Below are 7,730 nucleotides of genomic sequence, written 5' to 3'. Positions count from 1 at the left end.
ACTTACAGCAGGTGATGGGCAACTGTCAGTCGGGGTCTCAACTTACTGTTGGGAGGTAGAATACACAAGGTGCAATACCCAGCGGCCAGGAATCTAAACTGGTATTGTAGTAATCAAGGTTGGATTAAAGCCTTCGGGACCCCCATTGATTTTGCTACTCTCACTCAGATTTCATATTAAAAACTGCAAACATTTATCTCCACCGTATGGCAAAATGAGTAGAATTGCACAGAATTTTAAGCATAAAAAAATGTCTCCGGGTAGAGAACGTTTTCTGGCCCCCACCCCCATCAAAGTTGCCCATCCCTGACTGAAAGTATACTTCTGGCAGCAGTCTGTTGTTCTCTTAGATTTTATATCTTGATTTCGATTGAAATGTCCTGGCAGATTCCTTACCCAACGATGCGTTCATGTATTGACTTTGGGTGATGTCCTCTAGTCTAGTGGAATGAGATGTTCTGTTCCGTTTGCACAGCTGTTCGTGTGATGCAGACAGCACAAAAACAAACTGATTTTCATCAGAAGACAGAGAAACCTCCGAATATTTACACATACTTTATTTAACATAAGGGCATTTTAGGACATTGGTAATCATCCCGATAAAACAGACTAAGTAGTTAAGACATTGTGTTTAAAGCCGTTTTCTTCTGCACTTTGAATCTTGTATTTTCAAAGTGATTATTAGCTGCAGTTCTTGAAATTTCAGTAGATAAATGAATGGGTATAGGGCCTACTATAGAGAATCAACATGTTCCCTACCAAGTGTTCCTGACTTGCGTGAATGAATCCAATCTGTTCCACAGAGGGAAAAGAGCCTTCAATAGGCTGTTAGTTGCATTCTTTACCACATTATCTATTGGCCACGTCATGTGAAATCTACAACAACCCCATGCACATATGTGTCATGTCTCAATGAAAGCTTGTTTTTCAGTAAAGTTTTTAAAGAACTCTTTCTTTCTTCAAAGGGATCAAGTGAAAGTAGACTAAATTACACAGTGTTAGAAACCTGATTGCTCCAGTCCAGGGGCTTTGTACTACTATTGGGTTATGAAACCGCTTAGTAAAGCCAACCAGATCCTTGTGTTGACACAAACAGGGGAACAACAAGCCTTTAACGAGGTGAGTGACACAGCCTGTCCCAAGCCGTTCTCTCCCCCTCCCTCATGGCCCTAGAAGTTTGCAGATCTAAAGGGTATTGAGGAAGTATGCAATGTAGAGGTGGATCTTCCACCATATTGCTTCCATCGCTGCTAACATCGAAGGGTTACTTAGGGCCATGGAGGAAGGAGGGGCAGGCAGTGAATTGGTACCGACCGACCATAGAGATAGTTAGAGGACACAACATTGTTTAAAAAAAAAAATTTAAAGCTTTATTTTCACATACACCAGGTAGGTGCAGTGAAATGTGTTGTTTTACAGGGTCAGCCATAGTAGTAAGCGACCCCTGGAGCAAATTAGGGTTAAGTGCCTTGCTCAAGGGCACATCAACAGATTTTTCACCTTGTCAGCTTGGGTATTCAAACCAGCAACTTTTTAGTTACTGGTCCAACACTCTAACTGCTAGGCTATCTGCCGCCCTATATCTGTCCCATAATGGCGAATTTGAGAGCATGGGCAGGGCCATTGAGGCCATTTCCATTTTGAAGTAGTCAATTATCTTCTTCTGCTGCTTCTATGACTTGGTAAACAAACAAAGGGTGCATACTGCCACCTGGAGTGTGTTGTTTGAATAGGTACAGCGCCAAGTTTGGCGATTTACTGACACCTGCAGTTATGGAATGTTTGCTCACGAGTATAATTAATTGGCTGATCCCTCCTGATGACCTGGATGGAATTATGTGATCCTTCCCAAACCCATAGGAAGTCCGACCCAGTTGACTACTTCAAAATGGTGAAAAGCCTTAATGGCACTTCCCATACTAAAATGTACTTTTGGGCACTAGAGTCCTCTATCTATCTCTATGGGAGCCCAGGGCCCATATACTCTGAAACGCTTTGTGAATAAGTGCTGATCTAGAATCAGTTTTGCATTTTAGATCCTAATGAATACGATTACATGAACAGGGGGGACCTGATCCTAGATCATGAGGCCTGTTTCTTTGAGGTCCCAATGTCACATTTGTTTCTCTGATGCTGGCTGGGGTTGTGCGTTAGCTCAGTTCCTGCTATGTTGGAGGTTTTGAGATAGAGGGAGGGAGAGAGAGAGAGAGAGAGAGGAAGAAAGAAAGAGAGACTGTAGGGAGTTCTACCTGGAGACAAAACAATCACACAGATCCTCATTATCCTCTCTCCTCTCTTCTCATCCACTGTTGGACTAACTCCAGACATTTATCCCACATGAAAAACTATCCACCGCCGACCTCCCCCTTTCCTGCATAATAAATATAACCAGAACAAAATGCCTCCTCTATGTCTTTTCATTCTGAAATAGCCCACTGACAAAACTCTCACTGCTTTTCTCTGTTTTCATAAAGGGACTCACGTACCGGGGGAAAGAAAGGCTCTACTGTTTCCCTTTCTGAATGACTTTCTGGTTTTCCATAGAATTCCTTATGTTTTGTTATTGCAGGAATATTTTGAAATAGGTACAAAAGCAAAGGGGAAAGTGAGGAAGGAGGGTGTCTACTGTTGTTTCAGGAGGATGGAGAGCACATGGTCGACGGGCGATGCTTTCGGAATCTGGAGAATTTGGAATGTTGGAGATTATTTCTTCCTTTTGTGTGAAAAGGGAAAATTAATACAGGATGTGAATGCTGCAGGTGTTATGTGACATTGGCCAGCTTTCCACTAAAATCTGATAATGTTAATGTGTCTCTTTTGACACAGTGACAGACAACATGCTAGCACACAGAACTTGGTAATAAACCCCTGTGCTTGGCTTTCTCCTTGATGCCTTTACTCCAAGGAATGCATAGAGTATGTATCACTACTTCTAGGGCAAATGTATGTTGCCCAGTTATATAGTCTAGTGTAGTGGCTTAGTTATGTAACCCAGTTATGTAGTCTAGTGCGGTGGTTTAGATATGTTGCCCAGTTATGTAGTCTAGTGTAATGGTTTAGTTATGTAGCCCAGTTATGTAGTCTAGTGTAGTGGTTTAGTTATGTAGCCCAGTTATGTAGTTTAGTGTAGTGGTTTAGTTACGTAGCCCAGTTATGTAGTCTAGTGCGGTGGTTTAGTTATGTAGCCCAGTTATGTAGTCTAGTGTAGTGGTTTAGATATGTTGCCCAGTTATGTAGTCTAGTGTAATGGTTTAGTTATGTAGCCCAGTTATATAGTCTAGTGTAGTGGCTTAGTTATGTAACCCAGTTATATAGTCTAGTGTAGTGGTTTAGTTATGTAGCCCAGTTATGTAGTTTAGTGCGGTGGTTTAGATATGTTGCCCAGTTATGTAGTCTAGTGTAGTGGTTTAGTTATGTAGCCCAGTTATGCAGTCTAGTGTAGTGGTTTAGTTATGTAGCCCAGTTATGTAGTCTAGTGCGGTGGTTTAGTTATGTAGCCCAGTTATGTAGTCTAGTGTAGTGGTTTAGTTATGTAGCCCAGTTATGTAGTTTAGTGTAGTGGTTTAGTTATGTAGCCCAGTTATGTAGTCTAGTGCAGTGGTTTAGTTATGTAGCCCAGTTATGTAGTCTAGTGCGGTGGTTTAGTTATGTAGCCCAGTTATGTAGTCTAGTGTAGTGGTTTAGTTATGTAGGAAAGTGAGGAAGGAGGGTGTCTACTGTTGTTTCAGGAGGATGGAGAGCACATGGTCGACGGGCGATGCTTTCGGAATCTGGAGAATTTGGAATGTTGGAGATTATTTCTTCCTTTTGTGTGAAAAGGGAAAATTAATACAGGATGTGAATGCTGCAGGTGTTATGTGACATTGGCCAGCTTTCCACTAAAATCTGATAATGTTAATGTGTCTCTTTTGACACAGTGACAGACAACATGCTAGCACACAGAACTTGGTAATAAACCCCTGTGCTTGGCTTTCTCCTTGATGCCTTTACTCCAAGGAATGCATAGAGTATGTATCACTACTTCTAGGGCAAATGTATGTTGCCCAGTTATATAGTCTAGTGTAGTGGCTTAGTTATGTAACCCAGTTATGTAGTCTAGTGCGGTGGTTTAGATATGTTGCCCAGTTATGTAGTCTAGTGTAATGGTTTAGTTATGTAGCCCAGTTATGTAGTCTAGTGTAGTGGTTTAGTTATGTAGCCCAGTTATGTAGTTTAGTGTAGTGGTTTAGTTACGTAGCCCAGTTATGTAGTCTAGTGCGGTGGTTTAGTTATGTAGCCCAGTTATGTAGTCTAGTGTAGTGGTTTAGATATGTTGCCCAGTTATGTAGTCTAGTGTAATGGTTTAGTTATGTAGCCCAGTTATATAGTCTAGTGTAGTGGCTTAGTTATGTAACCCAGTTATATAGTCTAGTGTAGTGGTTTAGTTATGTAGCCCAGTTATGTAGTTTAGTGCGGTGGTTTAGATATGTTGCCCAGTTATGTAGTCTAGTGTAGTGGTTTAGTTATGTAGCCCAGTTATGCAGTCTAGTGTAGTGGTTTAGTTATGTAGCCCAGTTATGTAGTCTAGTGCGGTGGTTTAGTTATGTAGCCCAGTTATGTAGTCTAGTGTAGTGGTTTAGTTATGTAGCCCAGTTATGTAGTTTAGTGTAGTGGTTTAGTTATGTAGCCCAGTTATGTAGTCTAGTGCAGTGGTTTAGTTATGTAGCCCAGTTATGTAGTCTAGTGCGGTGGTTTAGTTATGTAGCCCAGTTATGTAGTCTAGTGTAGTGGTTTAGTTATGTAGCCCAGTTATGTAGTTTAGTGTAGTGGTTTAGTTATGTAGCTAAGTTATGTAGTCTAGTGCAGTGGTTTAGTTATGTATCCCAGTTATGTAGTCTAGCGTAGTGGTTTAGTTATGTAGCCCAGTTATGTAGTCTAGTGTAGTGGTTTAGTTATGTAGCCCAGTTATGTAGTCTAGTGTAGTGGTTTAGTTATGTAGCCCAGTTATGTAGTCTAGTGTAGTGGTTTAGTTATGTAGCTAAGTTATGTAGTCTAGTGTAGTGGTTTAGTTATGTAGCCCAGTTATGTAGTCTAGTGCAGTGGTTTAGTTATGTAGCCAAGTTATGTTGTCTAGTGTAGTGGTTTAGTTATGTAGCCCAGTTATGTAGTTTACTGCGGTGGTTTAGTTATGTAGCCCAGTTATGTAGTCTAGTGTAGTGGTTTAGTTATGTAGCCCAGTTATGTAGTCTAGTGCAGTGGTTTAGTTATGTAGCCCAGTTATGTAGTCTAGTGTGGTGGTTTAGTTATGTAGCCCAATTATGCAGTTTAGTGCAGTGGTTTAGTTATGTAGCCCAGTTATGTAGTCTAGTGTAGTGGTTTAGTTATGTAGCCCAGCCCAGTCAGTACTTAGCTTGGCTGACACGACACACGTCACTCACAGCGCAGGGAGAGATGTGAGCACACTGGTCTAGAAAGGAGGCTATTTGTTAATGCAATATTCACTCAGAAATAGAGTGACGTGTTTGATTGGTTCTCTCAAATGGGATTTTTTTCCTCTGGGGTTGAGACCTCTCATTGTTTGTATTTGAAAATCCAAGCGTTGTAATGGAAGGGGGTGGCGCTCGGGGGCTGTGTGTGGCTGTGCATGTGGGTGTTTGAGTGAGAAAGACACAGAGAGACAACCAGTAAAAGTACATTATCGATGCATTGTGCCGACAACATCAAAGAGCCATTCCAAACTCTGAAGTCAGGAGGACTTGGAGAGTTAGGTGTTACCCAGACTAGTCAGCACTCTCCTCTCCAACTGTCTCCAGCAACATCCCCATGCTCTGAACTTTAACAAAACATGTGTGCATCATCAAACAGTCCAAGCTAACAGCTTCAAACGAGGACAGCAAGCTGAGAGCAGGAGGCGTGTTACTAATAATTATAAAAGGAAGTCTTGAGTTGGCCATTAAAGAGCATTGTCATTTTGAGTCAGGGGTGTAGTGCATATACGAATATGGCATGTTTATCTCTTTTCTCTCTCCCCCACCCCTCCATTCCTCCACCCTGGAAGCTTGCGGTTCTTTTGATCTTCTTTATTGCAATTTAATCCCTGGGACGGGCGAAGATGGGAGTGGAGGAGTGGCGAAAGACAGAGTAAGAAAGACGAGAGAGAAAGGACATGTGGTGAACATTACGCCCCCCCCTCTCTCAGACAAATATATAATTGAAAAACACATTGAGGTATATCTTTCATTTCCTGATGGCTATTTCTCCAGTCAAAATGAAGCTCTGACCTGACATTCCTTTGGTTCTAATACTAATCAACAGTCCAGTATGTACAGGCTTTGACCTGCATTCTGGTCTGTACTGCCAATGGACTTTCCTGATAAACATTTTTTTCTCTCTTTCTGATCAATTCTATTTTAAACCTATAAACATTGCTGATAATATTGCTGATCACTTGACCTTCCTCACTGTATACTGTATTTTGGGATAGGGACATGGACTGATCACTTGACCTTCCTCACGGTATACTGTATTTTGGGATAGGGACATGGGCTGATCACTTGACCTTCCTCACTGTATTTTGGGATAGGGACATGGACTGATCACTTGACCTTCCTCACTGTATACTGTATTTTGGGATAGGGACATGGGCTGATCACTTGACCTTCCTCACTGTATTTTGGGATAGGGACATGGGCTGATCACTTGACCTTCCTCACTGTATTTCGGGATAGGGGCATGGGCTGATCACTTGACCTTCCTCACTGTATACTGTATTTTGGGATAGGGACATGGGCTGATCACTTAACCTTCCTCACTGTATGCTGTATTTTGTGATAGGGACATGGGCTGATCACTTGACCTTCCTCACTGTATGCTGTATTTTGTGATAGGGGCATGCACTGATCACTTGATCTTCCTCACTATATACTGTATTTTGGGATAGGGACATGGGCTGATCACTTGACCTTCCTCACTGTATTTCGGGATAGGGGCATGGGCTGATCACTTGACCTTCCTCACTGTATACTGTATTTTGGGATAGGAACACGAGCTGATCACTTGACCTTCCTCACTGTATTTTGGGATAGGGGCTGATCACTTTACCTTCCTCACTGTATTTTGGGATAGGGACATGGGCTGATCACTTGACCTTCCTGACTGTATACTGTATTTTGGGATAGGGACATGGGCTGATCGCTTGACCTTCCTCACTGTATGCTGTATTTTGGGATAGGGACATGGGCTGATCACTTGACCTTCCTCACTGTATTTTGGGATAGGGACATGGGCTGATCACTTGACCTTCCTCACTGTATTTCGGGATAGGGGCATGGGCTGATCACTTGACCTTCCTCACTGTATACTGTATTTTGGGATAGGGACATGGGCTGATCACTTAACCTTCCTCACTGTATGCTGTATTTTGTGATAGGGACATGGGCTGATCACTTGACCTTCCTCACTGTATGCTGTATTTTGTGATAGGGGCATGCACTGATCACTTGATCTTCCTCACTATATACTGTATTTTGGGATAGGGACATGGGCTGATCACTTGACCTTCCTCACTGTATTTCGGGATAGGGGCATGGGCTGATCACTTGACCTTCCTCACTGTATACTGTATTTTGGGATAGGAACACGAGCTGATCACTTGACCTGCCTCACTGTATTTTGGGATAGGGGCTGATCACTTTACCTTCCTCACTGTATTTTGGGATAGGGACATGGGCTGATCACTTGACCTTCCTGAC

The sequence above is a fragment of the Salvelinus namaycush genome, chromosome 35 (assembly GCF_016432855.1).
Source record: "Salvelinus namaycush isolate Seneca chromosome 35, SaNama_1.0, whole genome shotgun sequence".
NCBI lineage: Eukaryota > Metazoa > Chordata > Actinopteri > Salmoniformes > Salmonidae > Salvelinus > Salvelinus namaycush.
The sequence above is the reverse complement of the archived record's forward strand: the minus strand, read 5'-3'. Positions refer to the sequence as shown.